This window comes from Onthophagus taurus, chromosome 7 (assembly GCF_036711975.1).
Source record: "Onthophagus taurus isolate NC chromosome 7, IU_Otau_3.0, whole genome shotgun sequence".
In the NCBI taxonomy this organism is placed as follows: Eukaryota; Metazoa; Arthropoda; class Insecta; order Coleoptera; family Scarabaeidae; genus Onthophagus; species Onthophagus taurus.
Genome location: NC_091972.1, coordinates 7,385,428 through 7,409,339, shown reverse-complemented (window position 1 = coordinate 7,409,339; position 23,912 = coordinate 7,385,428). Strand labels below are relative to the sequence as shown.

Below are 23,912 nucleotides of genomic sequence, written 5' to 3'. Positions count from 1 at the left end.
ATGTTATTACTTTTAGTTAGATGCAGACGACAGGCAGCTTTATTCTGATTTTGTACCTGACGAGTTATCTAAAGTGTGGAGTAGAATAATGGAGGAACTGAATCACTTATGTAAATAAATTGAGAGGCGCGCTTCAGTCTTCAACCCTAAACAAAACCTAATACAGTTTATTTACTTTAATAGATTGTACAAAATAGTCTTTTCTAGATTTAGCGCTAACATGTACAATATGTTTATACACTGAATTTCACTTAAGATGCAAATTAATACTAGACTTAGAACTAGAATTTTTAGTTAAAATTTTTTGTTTAGCCGTCTTGAGAGACGCACGGCTAACTACGAATGTTTCTAGATCTAGGTCTAGTGTTAGTTCCAGTTTTAATTGTTATTCAGCGTTAGATTGTGGTATATTTTTATTATATTTTTATAGAAATTCAGAGTTATCATAAGCACGTCACCTTTTCGAAGCAAAACTTTTCCTTTGCAAAACTACCCAATGCCTGTACTATTAAGCTTTGTTGTATTTTATGTGGGACAGTAGTGCACAATACTTTCGAAACTATGGTTACTGTATTCATATATTGCGAGTTGCATGAAATAATTTACGGTATAATGATGAAGTCACACGTTATACAAGTCTCAAAAGTACCAAAAAGAATTATACTAAAAGTACACAATACGTTTGGTTATTCGGATTATTTGAACACGAAAAACTTAAGCATATAATAATATAGATTTTAGTGTAACGATGGTTGACGTAAAGGGACCATACTAATTACCCTACATAAACACATACATGTACATAAATATGGGTAAACGTTGCATAACGGGACTAACATATATTAACGCCATCTACACGTGTCGAGTTGGTTTTAAATGTTAACCATCTCGACAGAGACCGAGCAATTAGCATAAGGTTCTCGATTCGCGATCCATATATCACGATTTACATCGAAACGGGGACGAATATCATATAACGCATTTGTCGGGGGAATGGTGTTTGTGTGCTAATTAGATATTCGCACATCGACATTCATATTATGTGGGCGGATGTTCCCCAGAGTGCACACATTGTATCAACTCTAATATATCAGATTGATTAGTTTAAGCTTTAATTTATTACTATCAAAGCGATTTATTTTAAATATATGAGACAATCCCATCATAATTAAAAAAATTGTTATGGGATTTATACTATAAATAAATTTAATCTTGAAGTATAATTGTTGTTTAATGCACAAATGAATTAAAATTAAATATAAATCCGATTAAGAATTTAAATTATTTTAATACAATATAAATTGATTTAAATGAAATATTTTCCGAAAAATGGGGTTGCATCGTCAATCACGTTTTAATTCCGTGTGGTCGAATCACTTGTTAGTGTAAATATTTATTTTGTGTTTGCAATATGGATATTTATTCTCGTCCAAACCTTTTTTGAAAAACAATTTATTCTAAAATGAATAAAATAGCATGTAGCTTTTTTGTGTTCGCCATATTACATCCTCTATCATTTCATCTCGGTATTTCAGTTAATCTTTTATTTACTTAAGAAAAGTTATTAAAGACTAAAAGGAAGTTGAGATCGTAATAACTACTTTGCATTCAATTAGATTCGCCTCATTAAATATTCAGCACAAACCCTCCTTTTTAATTAAAATCGCAAAGGAACAGTTTCTTCTTATGGAATTTTCTTGTTAGCTGTTAAAATAAGAGCCGTCTGAACACTTTTCAAAAACCAACGAGAGCACGATGGTACTTAGCTTTCATTCTACGGTAGTCTTTTATAACAAATACGGAGAAAAAACGGTTTTACTTAATTTAATTTTATATTTTTAGTTTAAAAATATAAAAGTTACTAAAAGCTTTATTCTTAGGAAATATAAACATTTTATATTCCCTTTTTCTTCTTCGGCATTTAACGAAGACTGAAAAAGAAAAAAAAGGTTTCGTAATAAAGTTTGCGGCACATAAAACCAGGGTTAAATGGGAGATCCCGTAGTAGTTTTTCGTCTCTTTATCTAGCACCCCCGAAGAAAGACGAAAAGTGCTTCCGTGTCCTCGAGAAAAAACTTGTGTCGTAACAAAGCGTTCCCGCTCGGCATTTTTTGGGGTGTCCGGCTAGGAAAAGGAGAGACGTTTGCGGCAAACAGGATGGATGGGATTTGTAAATTTTCCCTTCGGGGGTCGTCTCAGTTGATAAATGGCAACGTTTGATGGGTGACCGCCCGGAGCAGACGTTGAAAGGTAATGATGTTACACGAATTTTTCCTGGGTCGTACCAGGTCAAAGGGATATTGACATGTATTGAATGTATCCTGTCTCACCCTTTTCTTTTGGGTATGATTAATCCTCACAGATTAATATGTACATTTTTTAGATTTTTTTTTTTCATCATTTTCTACTAGAATTAATGAAATTTCTGCTTTTGAAGTGGTCTTCATAAAGGGATTTATAAAATAAATAAAGTCAGATGAGTCATTTATTAGAAACTATTCTGGTTGTACACACTCGATGGAATATTACGTGATATAGGAGAAGAGATAGAAATAAAAGCGAGGCAAGAGGATGCGTACTCACGAGTTCCAGCATAACAACTTCCGGGAATTTCGAGATGGAAATTTCGTTCCAACTCGTAGATAAGCTCCGCGAAATTCACTATCCCTTTCTAGCTTGAATACATTTACATATTTCTCATTCCCGTGATTATTTTCAGAAACAATAGTTTGGGTGTTGATGAATTTGAATAAATACTTTAAATGCGGCGAGCATTTCTCGCATTTCCCCACCATTTGCATTTTAACCATAAACTTGTTCACGTTACATATTCCAATTTTATAAACTCCTCAAAAGTTGAAATATTTCCCAAAAATGAAATTAATAAAAATTCATTCGAGATAACATGCCAATTATACATTGTAACAAAGTGAAAACATGCGATACTTAATTTTTTTACAACTGTTTTATCAAACCTATTAATTAGCTCAAGACTTTTATAATTTTCTATTATAAAAACATATTTGCAAAGAACAGCTTCGTGACTCAATTTCTCATATCTAAAAAATGTGATTTAAATAACATTTCACGCTTGAGCTAACTATTTCATGAGCCATAAATTTCTAGTAACCTTTATATTATACATAAAGAGATGTAAATTAAAAATTATTTTCCAATTTTGTACACGAAACCTTACATTAACACAATAAACTTTATTGGGTTTGATTTTTTTCCTGCATATTAATTTGTTACGTCTCAACACACTTTAACTTCATCTAGCCATCCCTCAACATAGTCTCGGCTATCTATTAAAATCATTCCTAGCATACTTCATCAACCGTCACTCAACATCGTCTTGGAAATTTTTCAACAAGCCTTTGACAAACATTAACATTGTCATTGCAATCCCACTTTATCATCCTTAATAAACAGTATCTCTCTCACAATATCATCACAGGGCATAATCCTAACATTCTACAATACTCTTTCTGACAAGCGTCAACATTATTCCATACATCCGTGAATATCATCATGGACACCGCTCGACATAATCGCACACTTTCCTCAACATTGTCTCTGTGTCTGTCACATGTCTCGTACTAAGTAATATCGTTTGGACAACCTTTAATATCATCCCAGGCATTCATCAATATCATCACAGACGTCGCTCAATAAAAACCTGAAAGATATATTTTTCTGACAACCCGAACATCATTTCTGACACACATTAACGTCGTCCCAGTTATCCCAGTCTCTATACCCTACCTCTGTATCCCATTCTCTAACATCAATATTGTCATGACTCCACACATACTTCAACTATCAACATTATTCTCAATATATCTTCTGTGTAATCTTTAACATCGTTTTGAACATTTTTAAATCATTCCTAATAAACCTCAACATAAACTGGTATTAACCAACACCATTATAGACATCGGTCTTAAATCACAATTTCAAACATTCTGCAATAATGTCTCTGATAACTCTGACAGTATTAAGTTGTCAGAGATAATAATATGATCATATATAAAATATGATCTCTGACAACTCTTAATATTGTCTCTAATGAATCCCAACATTGTTCGAGATATTATTCTATGTCATATACCATACAAACCCATACTAGCTCCTCCATCCATATACTAGCTACCTCAACAAACTCAACCCAACCCAGACATTCGTCAAAAGAATCCCGAACATTGCCCAAAATAATCCCACCCATTATTCGTTACTATCTTTAACAACTCTAAATATAATCCCCGATATTCTTCAAAATCGTTTGGGAATTCTGTCAAGTCTCTGGCAATTATTAACGTTGGTAACATAAACTCAACATCGTCCCTGATATAGCCCAGGAAATAGTGCATTAGTCTTCAACTTAACACCATTCCTGATATCCCTCAATATTATTTTTGATAATCATCAGCATCGTCCTGGACATTCCAATATGTTTAGATATATCCGAAATAGTTCAATATGACATCTATCACTCTTCAACATCGTCGTGAACCTACTACATCTTGATGATAACAATCAGTATCGACCCAAACATTCCACTATATCATATAACACATCTCAACATCATCTGGCTATCTCCCAACATCATTTCGGCCATCCCTCAATACAATTTCTGGAACTTCTCTACTTAATTCCAAATATCTCTCAACCTTCTCGTTGGCAAATGTCAACATCATCTCGGATATGTCTCAACATCATTCCTAGCGCTCGACGAAAACCAACATGGGCGTCGAGATGATAAAAGTATACGACATAAATAGATTGTGGAGCTAAACACAAATCGGCTCTAATTGACAAAGGACAAGCGGAAAAAGTTAAAACCATCGAAAGTGCGCGGATATTGTTCAAATGTAACACGTAGCCCTAGAAGGAAGATTGATTTGGTGTATACAGACGGATTGGTAGAAGTAGTAGTGGTGGCAAAGGTAATACTAAAACTAATTACATTAAAAATCGGTACTTTTTTTTAGTAGTTGTTAAAAAATTCGTAAATATTTATTAAAAAAAAAAGGATTTTTCACAGATTTTTAATATGAATGCATAAAAACAGCTAACCTTAAAAATTCATAAAAATGTTGAATTCAAATTTACGGTTCAAAAACTTGTTTTCATTAATAAACAGTGAAAATCATATTCATTATAAATTTATTATAATCTTTACATCAATATTTTATTGAAACACACAAAAAATATAAACAAATATAAATCTTTTTTTCCATTTCGTACACGAAACAGGATTAATAACGTTCCCATTTTTAACTTTATATGCGATTCGGCAGCTCGCGTAAAATGTTCAGGTTCCGGAAACGAGCTCTGAACGAAAAATTTAAAAAAAAAATATATATATATATATAACGGGTAATTGAAAACGAACGTGAGGTTAAAATTAGATTCGGATTTAAATTCCTGAATCGAGTAGAGCCTAAAAGAGCGCGTGTGTATGGAAAAAAGGGTCACACGCGTGAGGTTAAAATTAAATCCCAAAAAATAAACGTGTTTTCGTGCCTCTCCAGTATACGAACAACTTGGAAACTAACCTTTGAACCGCACGCAATTACAACGAGACAAGGCCCCTGAAGCAGGTAAATTTACCCGAGACATGAAATAATTATGGCTTGGATAACTGAAATTCGATAATTTGATCGATAGGAGTTTCTTGTTAACTCTGGATATAACGGACGTAATTTGGCTAACAATTCCGATGATGTATTGTTGAGGGATCGTATAAACTGATTGTTTTGTAAACTTTAAATTTGTTATTTGGTGTTGATATCAAAAAAGTTGCCTTAATGAATAAGTTAAGAAACGTCAATTGATCTCGTACGTAAATGAAGTTATCTTATTACTGAGTTAATTTAAATTCAGTGCAATTCTCAACGCACCTTATCTTGTTAATACGGAAAAATTTCATTTCGCGCCCGGGAGTTGGTTTTCAATTTGGTGTCGCGACGCCTGGCGTCGCTTGGAATCGGGCATCCTTCCGTTTTCTCTCACCCTCTGGCTGAACCGAACTCTCCTCGCTTGGCATAGTTGTCGTTTTGCCCCATTTTATTTTCGAATCGTATCTGATCGCGTGCCACTACCGAAGCATTTAAAAGCGCCATGTCGGTATTTTTAACGTGTCGTCGAAATGTTAATGTTTTTTTGTTTTAGTTAGAAAAAGGTTGATAAAAATTATTTAGAAAACATATTTACCGATTTTTCTTTAAAAGAGAATGCTTTACAAATTATATAATTTTGGTGGATGCGCCGGGAACAAGAATAATTTTTTTTTTGTACAAAAACTTGATGCATCTTAAAAATTTTTTTTTTCTTTATACAAAATATATGGTGATTTGAGATTGCTACAGAATTCGTTTTGAAACCAGGGGAAGTTTCGCGTGTTGAAAATGGTCGATTTCGTACTTTTTCTTCCCGTACCCGTTTATCGTGTAATATATGGGAAAGGAAGCGATCTTGTTCACGCACACTCGCTTCTGAGTTGGTCGTGAAATATTTGCTACCGAATATCTTACGTTTGTTAAATTGTTATGAGGCGCGGAGGCAATTCGTTTTCCGAGCCAAAACGATGTGCCTTTTTTTATGTGCACATGTACCGGTTATCTACGTGTAGGAACACTCTTGGGAAACATTTCTTTTACTTTCCTATTCGAACATTTTGTCAGAGGAACGGTATGGAATATAAAATGAGAGTAATCATTTTCAAATATATTAACCCATATTAAATTTAAGAAATAATTAATTTGAAATTAATGTTTATAATAAAGTAATATAATACACAATAGTATTTATTCAGCTTTACAATCTCGTACTATAATTCTAGGAAAACAAATTTCTCCACTGAGCTCTACTTGGAACGAAAACAACGAAATGTTTCCTCTGTTCGAGAACAGTTAGTTCTACTTAGCTGCTTACCGTGTTTCAGAGTAGATGGGAAGGTATTTGTTTTGAAACGGTGTAACCTGTTTTGTGTTAGAGTTATAAGTTTAGTTACAACTATTGTTACCAACCAAAGAATAGCTTTTCACAACATAAAAACAGTTTCACCTGTAGAAACTATAACTTCTAACATAGATAATATCTAACACGAAAACGTTGTAACGTTAGTAAAATCGATATATGATAGGAAACCGGATTTCCATTCAATATTATGTTTGAATTAGCACATTGTTAACCGTATTAGGGACTTGGAAACTGCTCCGTGTGGTAAATAAATAAGCGCAAGGCGATGTGCTTGAATTGGGGTTTTGCGCAACTGGGATTGTTACGGGATTATTGGTTCGTTCTATGTATATAGTCGGTTATGGAACAATAAATATTCTCCGCAGATTTAACGAGAATTATTATCTAGGGTAGGGGATCGTTCCAAACTCGAATTAATTAGATTTGTGCGTTCTCGTAGGAAGGATGTTTATTTTTAATGCCTCCCTCGTTTCGACGATGTGTTCAATATATTTACCATTTTCCGATTAAACTCGAATAATTAGAAACCGAATACGAATTTGATTTACGTTAAAATAACGCTTATAAGAAATTAAAAACTATTAATTATCGATATGACAAACTTTTTATATAGAAAATTTTAAAGAACAAACTTAAATTGGAAGAGTTTTTCTCAATACGAAAAAGTTTTTCCATCGCAAACTTTTTTTATATAAAAACAAAAACTCCTACAAAAATAACTTTCAGTTTACGACATTACAATATTATTAAACTTATTTTTTACACGTTAACACCGCATGAACCCAAACATTGAACTTACTAATTAATATCGTTAGTGCGGGAATGAAAAATTACGGAAAACTCGCACCTCCACCGTCACTCACTTCCTCTCACGCCATCCATCCATTATTTTCCATGCGATAACTGTTGAGAAGTGAACTGCCAGAACCGAGCTTTTCCGAAACGAAAATCACCCATCCACGGCTTGAACTATCGAAAACGAAGCTTTGACGCAAAACGGAATGTTGATCCAGTCGTTAACCGATACTTTACACGCATAACGATTTATACACGTTTCATTTTTAACATAAAACATTTTTTCTTTGATAACAAATATTGTCTTGAAATTCGAGTACTTTTTTTTGTCTCAAAGTTATAAGATGAAATAAATTGTTTGTGTTTGACGGGGAAGTAGATAAAATTTATGAAGTAGGTGAACACTGCAGTTTTGCCGTTAAAAGAACGGTTATAGAAATAAAATTATAGTTTATGGGGAATTTATGTGGCAGTTAAAGTTAATGTCGTATAAAAATAGGGATTAAAATTATTCAAAACTATTGATGCTATAAAGAAAATTGATATTAAACTGAAAATAATAGTATTTGTAAGTACTGCACTGTAATACTTGAAATATTACTATTTACATTTTCAATAAGGTATGGATTGTTTATAGCAAGGGTTGGGAGTGTCTTATTGATAATTTGTGGAATATTGATATGATTCGAGTTCATATACACGATCGATCCTGATCTTCCTATTTCGAATTGTTGCAGGATAATAGGTTTATATTTTCGCAAAGGTTTTTGCAATGAGTATTATTGACTGACTCCCATGGTTAACGTTCATACTATAGTATAGAGTTTGTCTTTTCGAATTACTTCAAGTCCACATAATGTAATATTCTGAATAGCTTATCTTAATTACCTTATCCATGATTTAATAATGATTTCATATTTCCTTTTTCTCCTTCGATGGTTCTACAGCACAACTCGGGGCCTGGCCTTCCATAACCTTTGCCTCCACTCCCTTCTGTCCGACGCTGCTTATCCTAATCCACAAAAGTCTAGGAGATCCCCTGCGCCTTCATTAAAATGAGTAACCTTATTGAAAATATCGAGGAAGAAGTTTGAAAAACTTTTTGAATAATTTTAGAGAATTTTAAAGCGTTCAGTCTACGTAAAGTTTTCTTTAACACAGGATTAATTGATTCAGCAACTATACGTAGAGGTCCATAAATATCTTTCTGAATACATTATCTACTCTTTTATAAAACAGGAATTAATAAATTGAACCAAATGTTTGTTATGAATCTAATCGAACATAACACTGCCTCTTCTTAACCCCTCGAATATTGTTCATTTGATGTTCCTTGTGTTTGCAAACTTCAACGAAGGGATTTTTTTTCTTCTAAACAACACACGTATTACCATAAGCCGGATAATATGTTGGTTTATAGCTCGCGGTTTATTGTCATTTTTCCTGTTATCCTCCTTCTTTTTATTTCCCACTCCGGTTTCTGACTTTTTTAACTAAGTTTAAAACATTTTCACCTTTTAAGAGGTGTTTTACTTGTCTCTTCGTGCCTTCTGTTATCTTATAAAACTCGATAGTTCGACAATTGTCAATTTTGGAAGTCCCGAGGAATCTTTCCCATAATTTGCAATCATTAATTTTTATCCCATTAATCATAATTGATTTTTCTTCTTTCTTCTAGTACATTTTTTACATAGTGTCAAAAGGCACTGAACCGGAATAAGCAGCAAATCGTCCTCAATTCCTGCTCTTTAAGCCTCGAACTTGAAATCAGATCTTTATTTTCGTGGCTAATTTCTTAGATTTGTGTTGATCTAATCTCCCAGAATATATAATTTCCCTTTTCGCTGTTCGAATAAACTTCATGTCAATTCGCACGTGTGGTGCCTATATCAACCTTATTGGTGGGCAAACTGCATGTGTTGCCTTATCTCGGTATAGCTAATAAATATTCGATGACATAGCGATCAATCTCTGCCAGGGCAACCCGATGAAGCAAGAGGACGTCTAATTTCAGGCTGCTTAAATGCCGCCTCCATGACAAATGTATGTACAAACCGACACTACACACGCGATATAAAGACTAGTAGGAAAAAATCTCTCAATCGTATACGATAGATATCTATTTATATATAAATAGAAATAAAAAATTAAAAACCCCATAAAATACTTGGATGATGCTCCAATAATCAGGAAGTCAAAATAATATTCACCGAGAGAAACAAATTACGTCCATTTTTTGTTGTGATGGAACCAATTCACTAAACCACACTAATCTTCCTATATTGGATTTGCCCTACTTTAAATGCAATAAAAATTGTAATTAGTTACTGTAGTGGACATTGTATACTGGCGTTTTAACTGTCAAATTTGCATAGAAAAAAGTTACAGGGTAATACGCATAGATTTTCTTTAAAGTTCAAAAGTTCTTACTCAATCTCTAATTATTTAATTTCTTGTATATGTTTCGTGCAAAGTGTAAATGAATTAATCCCTTACACCATCAGATTACATTTACACATAGGTCAAGGTTCAACAAATTCTTGACTTCCACCATCAGATTAATTTCTTTATAAATTACTGAGGTGGTTTACATTAAGTTTTCCTTGTTTAATATACATATAGCGTTATTAGAGAAATTTTGTTCAAAACTTCTTGTATCCTCTTTACAACCTCTAAAATGTCTGCACCGAATCGTCTAAAAGGTAAGATTTAATTACTGGGGATTTGTCATTGTCTCTTTCTCGTTAATAACCTTCAAAGTAACTCTTCTAGTCCTTTACAACGTTGAATTACTTCCGTTTTGTCTATTAGTCCGGATCAAACTGTTCGATTTACCGTTAATATTAAATTTGGAGATAATAATGAGTAAAACTTTACTTACAGAAATTATTGTGATATGATAACTTTAGTTATGATTAAGTTTTTGTGTTTGTCAAGGTAAATTAGCTGTGAAGACTTGAAAATAGCCAAGTTTCCGTCACGTAACTTAAACTCATCTTGGAATTTAATAGGGAAGACGACACGATTACTCAGTGTAATTGTTTTATTCTCGCAAACTCGGCCGCCGGGCGTAATTTGTTAGCATTGTAATGACCCGTCCTAGTACATATATCATCTGAAGTATCAAGTGGTACTAATTACCTTCCGCATTAATTCTGTTGCAAGACCGTTTCCAGAAATCGAGGCGAAATAATTAAGGAAAGGTGAACCGGAGAGTTAATTTATCGTTGGGAATCGTACCGAAATTAAACAAATAAATCTATTTGCCGCGTTAACAGATAATAAACGCACTTTGCAGTTGTCGATAGTTTCATTTTCGCGGTCGACGAGCTTCGGTAATTGAATTGCTAATTTATATCCAATGAGATAAGCTTTCATCGAATACCAATTAACGACCATTCACTAGATTTTACCAATTATTATTTATGTTACTATTACTAAAAGTTATTTTTATGTTTCTTTAAGAATTTGTTCTTGGGTTACCTGAAGCGTAAATTTTTGTTCGTCTTGTACCAGGAAGTCCCTCAAATAACCCTTGACCCCTCGATAAAGTTTTTCGAATAGCTCACGAAAAGGTATCTGATTCGTGAAACCTTTGAAACCTTCCTCCTATAAAGGAATCTCTTTAGCACATTTTCAGGTAAAAGATATCTGAGATCTTTTAGAACGATAATTATCTACAATTTTTTATATAAATTCCAATTTATTTTCAATTCGCTACGCCTGAACTGAAAAAGGACGACTTTTTAGAGATATCCCAACAATATTAAAGTTTGAATACGTTGAATGTTCCAACCGCTCAAGGAGAAATCGAAGCGGGGACGATTTTCATATAACTGTAGACATAACATCTCGAAAGCACGAGGACGAAGAAGCATATCTCGTAACCTTTTATGTTTGGTTGTAAAGGCGGGCACAATGTTCGCTCTCTGCCTATAATGATAACGTTTCTCTCTTCCTTCCTACGGTTATCAAAAAAATTTCAACTTAAAATTTTGTCCACTTTTTCTTTTCTTCATTTTCTTGTTTATCTTCTTCTTTTAATGTATTTCAACTGCACTGGTTCTCGAAGTATACGACAGCAACGTAAGCGTAAACAAATAATTCACACAACGTTGTGGAATAAATCTTCTCTGGGATGCTCATGAAATATTGTCGCATAAATATTTCGTCCTTTGTCGCGAAAAGATAACGTTCAATATATCTGAAAGGTTTTTTTTTGTGGTGTGCACAAATTCCGTTATGTATTTGAAATGAAAAATGAGATGAATTAAATATGTATGGACGTTATATGGTTCTAGTTTTGTTTGAACCGTTATAAAACGATCGATTCAACCTTCAAGGCGGAATTCCAATTAGTAATGGTCGGGTGTTTTAATCTCTGGAACTGCAGGAGAAGCGTTTGTCATCCCGAAGACATATCGAACGGTCTCCGAAGGGTTTTACGATCAATTAAACTTCTACGTGACCATTGCTAGGAAGTCAATATGGAAATGACCGCCAAATTACTTCAAGAATTATCACCAATGAATTTAGCTGTTTTAGAATCGAATTTTTTAATTGTTCCTGAAAATAGATAACAAAAACCAAACTTTTCATGATTTATGATTTGTTTGTTTCTATTTTCCAAAAAAAAAGAAAATCTAAACAAAGGATGAATTCAATAAAGGTTCGAACGTAAAATAAATTGAAAGCAGACGTATTGATACGTGTTCGACTAGGTACATTTACGCTTTCAAATTTATGTTTCTATAGTAACGAACTAATGTTGAACTGTTCTAATTAATTGGAGTACGGCCGCGTTTGTTTAACTAATTTTACGACTCGCGCGTGTAACGAAACTGATGAATTTCAACTAATTTATCTATTTAATTAACCGTATCTACACTGTTACACCACGATGTTACACCGTTTTTTCTTTACTATACAATTTCCACTTGTATTTTTAATGGCCATTAATTAAAATGCTTCAATCTTTTCAAAATTAAAACACTTCCGAATCGTCAAACAGATTTGTGCGTAACAAAAAACTTAATTTTTACTAGTCACAGTACTCGATGTAAATTTCAATTTTGCGCGTTAAAACGTACTGGATGAAGTCGTGTTAGCGGTAACATCAAGCCTTTGTGTTGCAACAGCCGGAACCGTAGGTATTTGGTTGGGAGTTTCGAGAGCAGCAACATGAAATTTTCAAATTGCTGCACGAGCCTCTTCGTTTATCGACGATATTGGAAATCTGGTCGCCTTTTGTCCGATCCGGTTTAATTAAATTTGGCTGACACAGTAGTGTCCGCAAAAACGTATTTTACCCTAGCGGTTTAGCTAGTGTCAATAGAAACCCAACGTTTTTTTTTAATTTCAAAAAATACTACAGTTAGTTCATTTGAATATTCACTTTCGATTCGTTACACAATTGTTATATTCTGATTTATTTTTGATAAATGTTCTACAATCAACGTTAGATTAAAAACGATTGTAATAACAATTGTGTTTTTTTTAGAAACACAACTTATTAACTGGTGAGTTTTATAATTTTTAAAATATTAGGAGACGCGGGATTTAGGTGGGGCACTTTTCTTAACCTCTATTATTCGTTCGAAAATGCAAAACAAATATGCCTTTTAGACATGTTTTGAAAAATATTTATGGAATAAAATTGCACTTGCATTCTCGTGTCAGTGCAATTTGATTCCATAAATATTTTTCGCAGAGATGCACCACCCTCCACTAGATTATTATTAACACTATCTCCTCTATTCGTTGAAAAATCCCCATCTGAAAACTCTAAATTTTGAATAACCGCTTCTGGGACTAACTTACGAACAAAATAAGTTACGACATTTTTCGATCATTTATGGTTCAACTGTGATATAAGTGTTTGAAGATAATTCAGGTATCGTTGTTTAATTCTCGCTGATGATATTATCTCAAAATCGGTCGTGACTTTCAATTAGGGCACTTAAACGAATTTGAACAAACAATCCAGTTGATGGTGGTGGTGTAACAACCCAAAAGCTTTTCTAAGTTCCTCAATTACATTGCTTTGTGCCTGATATATTATAAACTTCAATATTGAGAACTTTATCTACCTGATGATAAGAAGAGTAAACGTAATGAATACTTCAGAAGAGAGAAAGGACCAATAAGTATCTCCTTAGTTTATGGTTCACATCTATCGCGTTTTGACACTTGTTGACAATCAGTGAAGCTTCTGGGTATAAGACGAATATAACATCAGGTATCAGGAGAACTAACAATACCTAAGTATCGGTTGTTCAGATTTTCATTTATAATTCTGTGGTGCCTATTTATTGAAATCTGATTTGATTTGAATTAATCTAATTTTATTATTTATATGGTAATTTTAAACCACTTTAGCTATTATCTAGAAAAACGTCACAAAGTTTTTCCCTTTATCTCGCAGTATTCAGGTACAAAAATAAATCTTGTCGGAATAAATTCAAATTTCGCATTATAAATTGCCACGTTTACATCATAAGGCGATGCCATAAAGTTTGAAAGAAACCCTCTTTCGGTCGACGGACAGCGCGAAGAAGAAGAAGGACGCTGGTGAGGTATTGTGCTTTGCGCCGGTTTGCTTTGTTTGCGTCAAGATAAAAATCCCGAGGGAGAGCGGGGAGAGAGACGTTTTCGTTGTTGTAATGCAGCCTCCGCTCTGGCCGAGTCCGGAGATTTCCGACTACATATTTCAAAACTGAAACGTCAACTAACGCGACAACTACTGAATTATTTTACGCTTTTCCCGGAGGCTCAAAAATCTCCGTCTCGGTTGGACCGACGACAACCTCCCGAGAACGACGCTCGTTGGAAAAGCATTCAAAACGACAAAGTAAAATTTAATGAATTCTACTAGTTTTTGTTGGGTAAATCTAAAGAAGTAAGATAACGAAACAAGCTGGAAAGGTAGTTCCAAAAAATTTAAACGTTTTTAATCAGATTTAGTAATAAATTAAGATTAAAAATGCTGTTGTAATCCTAACGTTACATAATGTTAATCCTCCCTTATTTATGTAATCATCACCAAAGAGAATATTTAATGTGATATACATAACATTCGCTTTAAATATTGAAACGTTCTAATTGCGTTGTAAGGCAAATTCTAATAAAAAAACTTGCATAGAAGTATAAAATAAATGTTATTGATCGTCGTTTCAAATTTGTAGATATACTTTGTTAATTTCCTGATCATTATAGCTTTTTTGTGAAATGATATAATGTCGTTGGAAGTACAATCAAATTATCAACCCGCAAATATTTCAAACTAGTGCATGTTCAAACTTTTGCACTGATTACATCGACGCGCAGGAACAAAATTGCATTACTCTTTGTCCTCCATCGAATTCAACTCTACCGTTCTCTTTCTCTCTACTAACGTTGGATGTACTAATTTAAACGAAGTGCTCGACCATTCGGTCAGTACTGGTCATTCGGGCCCAACAAATCTTACACACCTATAGGAAGAAGTAATCTACGGCATTTGTTGTAAATTAGTGGAAGCGGTTACCGCAAAATGCAATTATGGAGAACACAAAGAACTTCGTATAGTTGAATCAAACGCGAACGCAGCTTTTCCATTCGGTATTTTTTTTCTATTTCGATCAGGCGCACGCAGTTCGTGACAAAGGATGGTGGTGGGCTCATGAATATGAAACTGTGCAGGAGGGCATTAATTGCAATATAGGGGTGTACGCGTGTAAAGTGGAACGCGAAGCGCTTAAGGGACACCTGTCCCGAGTTAACGTTACCTCAAATATAGAATCGTTTTCACTAAATCATTATCACCAGGACACTCATCGCACGGAAACTGGGCAATGTGCAGTTTTCTGGACTCGACGTTCGGGTCGTACAATAATGGATTACGGGAAAAACTCTAGTACCGCTAGGAAATATATACGGTTTTCACGACAAAATGTTTCACATCTCTCGGGAAATGGGAGTTTTTGTTTCCTTGTGTTGTAAAAATTGACCGCACAGGAAGTGATATAAACAACAAAAAATCCTTCGAAACTCCTGACTTTTTTTGATTAAATATGCAAAAACTTTAAATCTACATGGCAGTCAATATATTATAGTGCCCGTCAAATATAACGTGTCAATAAACACTCCGAGAGTGGATTCCTGTCGGTAGAAAGATCTGTCAACGCAGCCTAAAATCTCATGTAAACCACAAGCAGTCGATCTCCCAAGTGGGAAACATTTATGTTCGAAGCTATGTGGTTGCAGTACCAATACTATTTCTCTGCTATACCTTCCACACAACTCTTTTAGGACGTCGTGTAAAATTTTTGGTCAATGTTCTCGTATCATGTAAAGTCTCCATTGAAATCTGCAGCTGCTTCATTTTGCAACTAAAAAAATTATACACTTCAAGCCCAATCCAAATCAATCCGACCCTTTCAAATCGTCGCTATTGAAAGAGTTCGTTTGCGTAAACTACGGCTAGGAAATTCACAATACAAAACAAATCCGAAACTATTCAAAACAAAATTAATTTGTTTAATAACCCCCAAAATTTATATTGATTGAAAAATTAAAATTTAAGATTCAACCTAAATTGATCTTTATACATAATTCATACCTGTGCATTTTCCAAATATGAAAACGGACAGTATCACAAACATAACCACCCCAAACAATATATCATGCGCTCCAATAAACCACAACAACCAGATAGCGGAAAAGTCCACAGCATAACCATAGCAGTGGATTTTAATTACCAAAGAAATATGTGCCACTTTTAATTATCAGAGTGTAGGTTCGCATCGTAAAGTAAGCCCTGTTATGGCCGGGAAATTTTCCAAAAGGGTTACTGGTTGACGGAGGGTTCGTTTCGCGATGATAACGCGAACGAGGACGCGCAGCTCATAACGTTTAATATTGGCAACACGAACTCGCGAACCCATTGAGTGTGACCGTTCGAAAAAATGCAATTCATCCGTTTGCTGGTGACCACAGTGCCATGTGCAAAACGTACTTCCTGTCTGTCGTGTGTATGCCCTTTTGCTCTCATTCTATAAAAGCAATATCCGCCTGACGAGTTAAGTGCAGGGGGTGTGCAATGTATGACCTTTTCTGACCGCTTTGACCCATTTTTCACGGTAGTGTCATTGGTTAAAATTGTGAGATGTTTCAAGATGTCACATGTATTTGAAAAATTTACTACAAATAAAAACGTTATAACAAATAAATTGTTCTTTTTTATAGCTATTAATTAATTTTGGTAATAATTAAATTACTGGTAAATACGTAAAGGTATGATATTGAAATTCGCGTACTACAAAGAGATTTACATAACAACCGCGTAACAATACTTTACAATCCCAATTAATACGAACCAGCTCCGATGGGAATTAGCAGTACTCTAAATTCATTTCAAATTCAATTGCCCGATCAATGTTCGTTCTAGAACTTTAGATAAAATTACCAATTTGCTGGAAACAGAGCCAAAACTCAACCAACCGTGCTCGTTTTATGCAGTATTTAAGGTTTAAAATTTAAATCTCAATATCACGAAACAAAAAATAAACACAAAAAAGACTTTGTGTTCCAATAAGAGTATAAATTTTCTCAAACTTTAAACAATTTTAATGTTTCAAGTGGAAAAATCGAGGAACAACATTAATTATAACTGTTCCTGTGACAATAGTCGTCTACCACCAGCGTCAGCGTAACACCACTCTGATGGTAGGTTCAAAAACTTTTAATGGCCTTGTTACGTGAGAAGAGTTTTATACGGAACATCTGACGCTATTTGTGCTTAGCTGCATTCAAAACTCGTATACAACAAACAGAAAAATACAATTAAAAAAAAAATACATAGTGTAAATCGTTAATTGTAATCTATTTTGTTTTTTTTTTCGTACAGTCCAAAAAAGTTGTGTTCGATTTTTTATGCATATCCTGAGGATTGATTAAAGATTGAAGTCGTGATGTACAGCAAAATCGTTATTATTCGAATTACTTATACATTATAATCTGGGCGAAACCCTTTCCAAAGGGAACCATCCGTGAAGCACTACGCATTACCATAATTAGACATTCTTTATACTAATATCAAAGTCATCAATATGGCACAGTGTCTGTTTTAATTTAATCTATTCAATTAAGAACTAAAATAAATAAGGCATTAGTATAAAATGTATAAGTCCTACATATACCTTCGTGTTTTGAAGTGAAAATGAATTATTAAAAGCAACATGCAACTCATTTATTATTAATGTTTAAACCAGGAAATTTATCTACATAATTCTCATGATATTGACTACACCTTGTAATATACATATAAATTTAGTATGAAAGTGAATCATAACCTAATTCACCTCTATGAACACCATCTCAATGAGCTTTTCTTCTCTTGCTCGTAGCATAGTTTCCTACACAATCTAATACGTTTAATTAAGTTAAGTAATTATATTTAATTCATAAAATTAATAAAGCATTAGTGATATTAAGGCCTGATTTAAACATAGAGAGAAATTTAACGGAAATATAAAGTTATTCATAACAAAGTAATGAAATAAACAATTTTTTTCAAGGAAAAATAGTTAAATCTATTACTTATTAATTTATTTAATTTATTACCTTACTTAGATATGATTTTGAAGTACTAATCTACTTAAATAATTATTAATCATCGAAATCATTTATTAATTACTCCAAATCCCACTTCAAAAGCGCTCACGGCTTCACCGATAATATCCTCATACTGCCAGAAATTATATTACTGTACTAAATTAATAATTTTTGATCGATAATATCATATTAATAATGCTTCAACTGAATAAATCAATAATACACCTACTGCTTCCCCCTACTAAACCCTGGAGATATTTCACATTTCACAAAAAAAAACAAAAAATGGGATTTCCAGCAAACTAACTTTTAACCTCTTTAGCGTTTTTCATAACATTTCACATTATTAAAGTAAAGAGTTTTAATTTAATTCTCGTAACTAAAACGTTTTATAGTAAAAATTGGCCATTTTCAGGAACACTTAGAAAATCAATGAACTTTACAATTAATTAACAATTTACTGGTAGTTATATTTTGCTGTAAATTAATTCAACAAATATTGCTGTTTAAAAACAAAATAGTGAGCATTGAAAATAACAACATATTTCTTTTAACATAAAGACTTTTTTATATTTATAGCCTTTTATTCTTGTTGTGTCAAGAGGATTTGGGATAAAACTAATCCATTTATGATAAAATTACATTATTCCGAAAGTCCATCTTGATAGAAGCCATGCGTTTCTAACCTTCTTTTACATTGTTGATTAACTTGATCCATTCATAAATTTTCCCTTAAATGGTGAGAAAAGTTTAGAAAACGCTGATTTAGAGGGTGGACAAACGTTTCTTGTATACTAATGATACTATCTTGTTGGTAACCGGCAGAAGGCATTTTGCTGAAATTGAGAATAATTACGGTTAAAATGTAGCTGACTCTGCGAGGGTGAAAGAATAGAATCGATGGCGCTTCGTACATCTCATCCTCCCACTAACAATGAATTAAATCGTCAATAAGATTACAACATTGGAACTAATTAACAATTAAAGGCGATATTTAGGAGTTGCATAAAGACCAAAGCAATCAAATTTGATGCTCAAAATCCTGACTATTCAGATCATTAATCTAATGCTACGTTAAGTCAAAATTTGATCTTTGAAAACTTTAATCCAGTAGCAGTGAACGATATTGATAGAATATGGAGGTACAGAACGTTCCGAGTAGCTTTCAAGCAGCTTAAGGGATTAGAATATGATTATACACTGTTTCGGAGTGTTGAAGCGATAATTTCCATAAGGTAATGATTGTTTACGACCATTATTGGATAAATTGTGTAATTGTTATGACACTTTGGAGTTAATCGCCTAGATATTGTAGATGGTCAAGAAGAAAATAACGAGGAGCAACCAGACATATCTACAAAACCTTTTCTAATTAATATAGCAATAAAGAAAAAAAAGAGATATACAGGTAGTTTTTTAATCATTTCTTTTAAATAACAAACTGTATAATTTTGTCAATATTATGTATAATCAAGCCATTTCAATTACAAAGTAAAAAATTGAAAAGTAAAAATGATATTTCTTATATCTACCAAGCCTAATGTTTAATTATCTAGATACTATCAACATTGGATCGATAGGTAAATTTACTTTATGTCAAGCAATGGGCTAATTAACAGCTGCTTCTACAAAGCACGAAAGCTTCACCACGCAAACCAATACACAAGATAGAGACGGCGATAGCAAAATGCAGCAACGTTAGGTAATTTACTTCTCTTTAATGGAGCCATTGAACCATACCTTCTTGACTCAAGTGGCATTAAAACCATCCTCTTCCTCTAATAGTCCTATTCTGAAACTGTTAACCCAAATGTCTCTCGAAATGCTGATTACCCCACGCTTAATGCACACACTGTTGTGATACCGTATTTTTAATCTCCAATTTGATAACTAATTGAAATTCCATTTAAATTTTCAATGCATTCGATTTCATGGTTTCAGTCTTTCAAAGGATCAAACAAACAAATGGATTCAGTTGTTTGACAATTCATCTTTTATTACAAATCGAAATAGCGCTTAATGTACTTTTGATACCCAGATTTCGAACTGGTTCGAGTTCACAGTGGTAGGAGATTGCATTGCAAACAGAATTTTGTAACCCCTAATTTTCAACTTAAATCGATCATATCTCTTGAAAATTATTTTTTCTGTTTTTATTACAGACAAATTACGACAAACAATCGTTTGATGGTGTAATGTTACTTTCGAGGAATCATTCTAGGTATGTATTTAGTGAATTACTATAAGTAATTTGTTACTATAAGTTTAAATCTTGAAATATAGATGTAAATCTCGTTCGACGTAAACTATTTCTCAGTATAAATTGAACCATCAAAGCGGAACGAGATCGCAACTAACATAAACAATCCGTAAATGGTGAACCGCAAGAACATTTATATCGAAAATCCAGAAACCCTGGCAGTTTAACCCCCGGTGGCATTATTCCAGTGAGTTAAACTCCATCGTTCTCCTGCGGTGACAATATCCATTTAGTATTCATTAGTTGTGAGTTGTAATAAATTAACGGGGTAAAGGATATCTTTAATAAATAACTTTTAAAGGGAATTTACGTACAGAAAAAAAGGTTAATTTATCAGTTTTATTGAATTTCTTTCGATTAAATATTAAATTAAATAATTACAGTGTCTATGCATATACGTTAAAATTATAATAATTGAATTTAATTTAACTCACTAAATAAAACGAAACTGTAATTATTAATTAACGAACAAAAGCAATTATACTAATTATTTACTTTGAGGTTATATTATTAAACTATTCTAAATACAATAAATGAAATAACGTTGAAACTAAATAATAACTACACAAAAATCCGGTTAATTTAAATTCTGGGTGATCCGGTTATGATTAACCATCGGGGGAAACTTTGAAATTCCCAGCAGGATAGGCATACTTGTAATTATGTATTCACTCGAGGCTTACAATTAGTTAGAAATAGAACGCGCAGGATGAAATCGCAAACTTTTAATTCATTCACGTGTTCTGCGCCTTTTCTTCCTCGAAGCTCAACCAAAAGTTGAAAGCTCGAGAAACATAAACTCACAGCAGCTTTTCAGTTTCGTGCAGTTTCCGGGGAAATCGTCCCACTAATTTGACTTCGCTCGAGTCCATATGGAAACTTGCAGATTTACCCTAATTAGTCTTTCCACATCTATTCCAAAATATTAAGAAAAATTAAAGAATTTAATCCAAATTAAAAATCTATCAATTGTAGGGTCTTTAAATGTCAGCTTGAAAATCGTTTTTTTCTCTTTTGTGGTCTAGGGCCCTTTTTTGAAGGATCAACCTACGTCGGCATCAGTTCGATTCTCTTACGTCAGTAAGGGTTGTTTATTTTATTTTTTTCATGGCCAATCGGTTCTTCGTTCCTGTACAAACAAACCTTGGGATAGAAAGAAAGAAAGGAGGACTTCTTAGGGGCAACAAAAGGGAGGGTTGAAGTGTGGCAAAAAATATTTATCCCCAATCGATCAAATCCTTTTAATAAAGAACCTTTTTGCAAGAAAAAGGAATGAATCGTTTCATTGTCTTGATTCGTTTACCTTTACATATTAGGTTTTTTCGTGATGATCCCCATTAGTTCTTCTTTGGGTCATTAAGCTAATAGCTTAGATGTCCAATTAAGGCGGTTAATGAAGCTATTTCGCTCGCTGCCCAGACAAAGCGATACTTTTCGGCTTCACGCGATATTAGCAGGGGGGACTATGGCAAATAGATTTCGGTAGATAGTCGTCGGTGTTAACCCGTATAACTTCGTTGACGGTGTTGGAATGAAAATAGGGATGGGGCGGGGTTTCAACAACCCCAGTGGTAGCGACGAAAGGGGAGAGAAAACCGATCGATAACGCTACTCTCCTGCAGATATGATCCTGCTGGCCATTTGCGTGGAATAGGTCAGCAGTTTTTCACACGCACCAGAAACTTTAATTGTTTTCTAGCGCTCTGTCGAGTAGGGTATTAGATTTTAATGGGGTTTTGAGCTTAAAAAGAAAGGAAAAAATGTGTTTTTTTTTTCGTTTTTATTTTTTTTTTGTGTGCAACATGGTTTGGGTTAGTTTCAAATTTGTGTACAACTCTGATTTATTATCACAAACTGCCAAAAAGAGATAAAAGGAACAAATTCAGTCAGCGAGGCAAATTTAATTTAAAAAAACCTTTTATAAATTAGAAACAACGGCATATTTTCGACCACTATAAAGCACGAAACTTGGACTATCTGGCATCTTTCCAACTAAAGTGGTCCAAACCGCATCGCCCCCTCCCCACGCTGCTGTTTTGAAACCAACCGAGAAAAAATCTAGAACATTTCCACCCGGAAACGGTAATTGTAGAAAATTATTATCATCAAAATCTCAAATAAAACGAAATTCAAAGAGAGAACTTTATAATCACCTTGAAAATTACTTTCTTAGTTCATTAATTTCGAATTAAATTGGAAATATCCGGTGGTTAATCAAGAAAATCTTTTCAAAAACTAGTTTAAACTTTCAATATTAAGGTTCTCTTGAACAACCAATGTATAAAAACTGTTATCATCCGGTCAATGTCTCACTTTGTTGCTGACGGTAATCCGCATTACATTTTCGATTACGATAAATTCGAAGACAGAAATGTGTAATTTCGAACGGGAAAGTACCGGGAAAACAAGAACGGGAGTAGTTTTCAAAGATTCTCTTGTACTAGGACAAGTTAGAGGCGTGCGCTGCAAAATGGAACCACGTTGGATTAGATTAAGATTAAACTTCTAAAAGAAACTCGGTGTACGTGGTAAAACTGCAGATGCGAGCCGGATTTGCAAAGAAAATCGTCCCCTCCTGTTCAGAGTCAGGTACTGCATCGAAATGACACATCTTGTAAAAATTGTATTGTTACAAATAGGAGATGATATCCTAAAGCTCTGAAGCATCAGCGTTTTTAAAATATAATTTTTTTTTGAATTCCATAGACCGATGTTGATCCTATAAAATGGATGTAATAAAACATTTTATGTTCTAGAAAATTTCTATTAAAGAAATCTCGTTTAAAGATGTTCTTTTTTCTTATTTATTTACCGAAAGAAATAAAGCGATTGTATGAACTTTTATAGTACAAAGACTATAAAAGGTTGCCTTGAAAGGTACACAATTCTTTTTACAAACACAAACATAGAAGCTTATTCTCTATTGTAAAACTTGAAAAGATTAATTTCAAAATTTCAATTATTGAAAATGTTAATTTTTAAGATTAATAGATTTTTTGAATCATCTTTACGATTTGTATAAAATCCTTCAAGAATTTCTCTACAAATCTCATCAATTATCAATAAAAGTGTTTAATTTTCAATAAACAGATCCATTTTGAAGTTTCACTTTTAATTTTTGAGATATTCTGGCTCTACATTAGTACTTTTCTATAATCTTAGTAATTTCAATGTGTTATTGAAGTAATATTATTGATTTGTTTATGTAATATCTTGCTCTGTAGATTTTAAAACGTCATCGTGTTTGATCATGTACATTTTTTGCCGAATCACCCCAAGA

The 23,912-nt window shown here is 33.4% G+C and overlaps 1 protein-coding gene across 3 annotated transcripts in view; it reads left to right on the top strand.

Annotated features, from left to right (window-relative positions):
• LOC111422787 (defective proboscis extension response 12) overlaps nucleotides 1-23,912 on the top strand; it is a 135,697-nt gene that overhangs the window by 33,429 nt on the left and 78,356 nt on the right. For 2 of the 3 annotated variants that reach the window (XM_023056020.2, XM_023056018.2), the window contains one exon: nucleotides 20,535-20,593. The exons of the other annotated variant lie outside the window; for it this stretch is intronic. The gene's annotated coding sequence lies outside the window, so the exon portion shown is untranslated. The remainder of the gene's footprint in view (nucleotides 1-20,534; nucleotides 20,594-23,912) is intronic. 3 annotated transcript variants of the gene reach the window in all.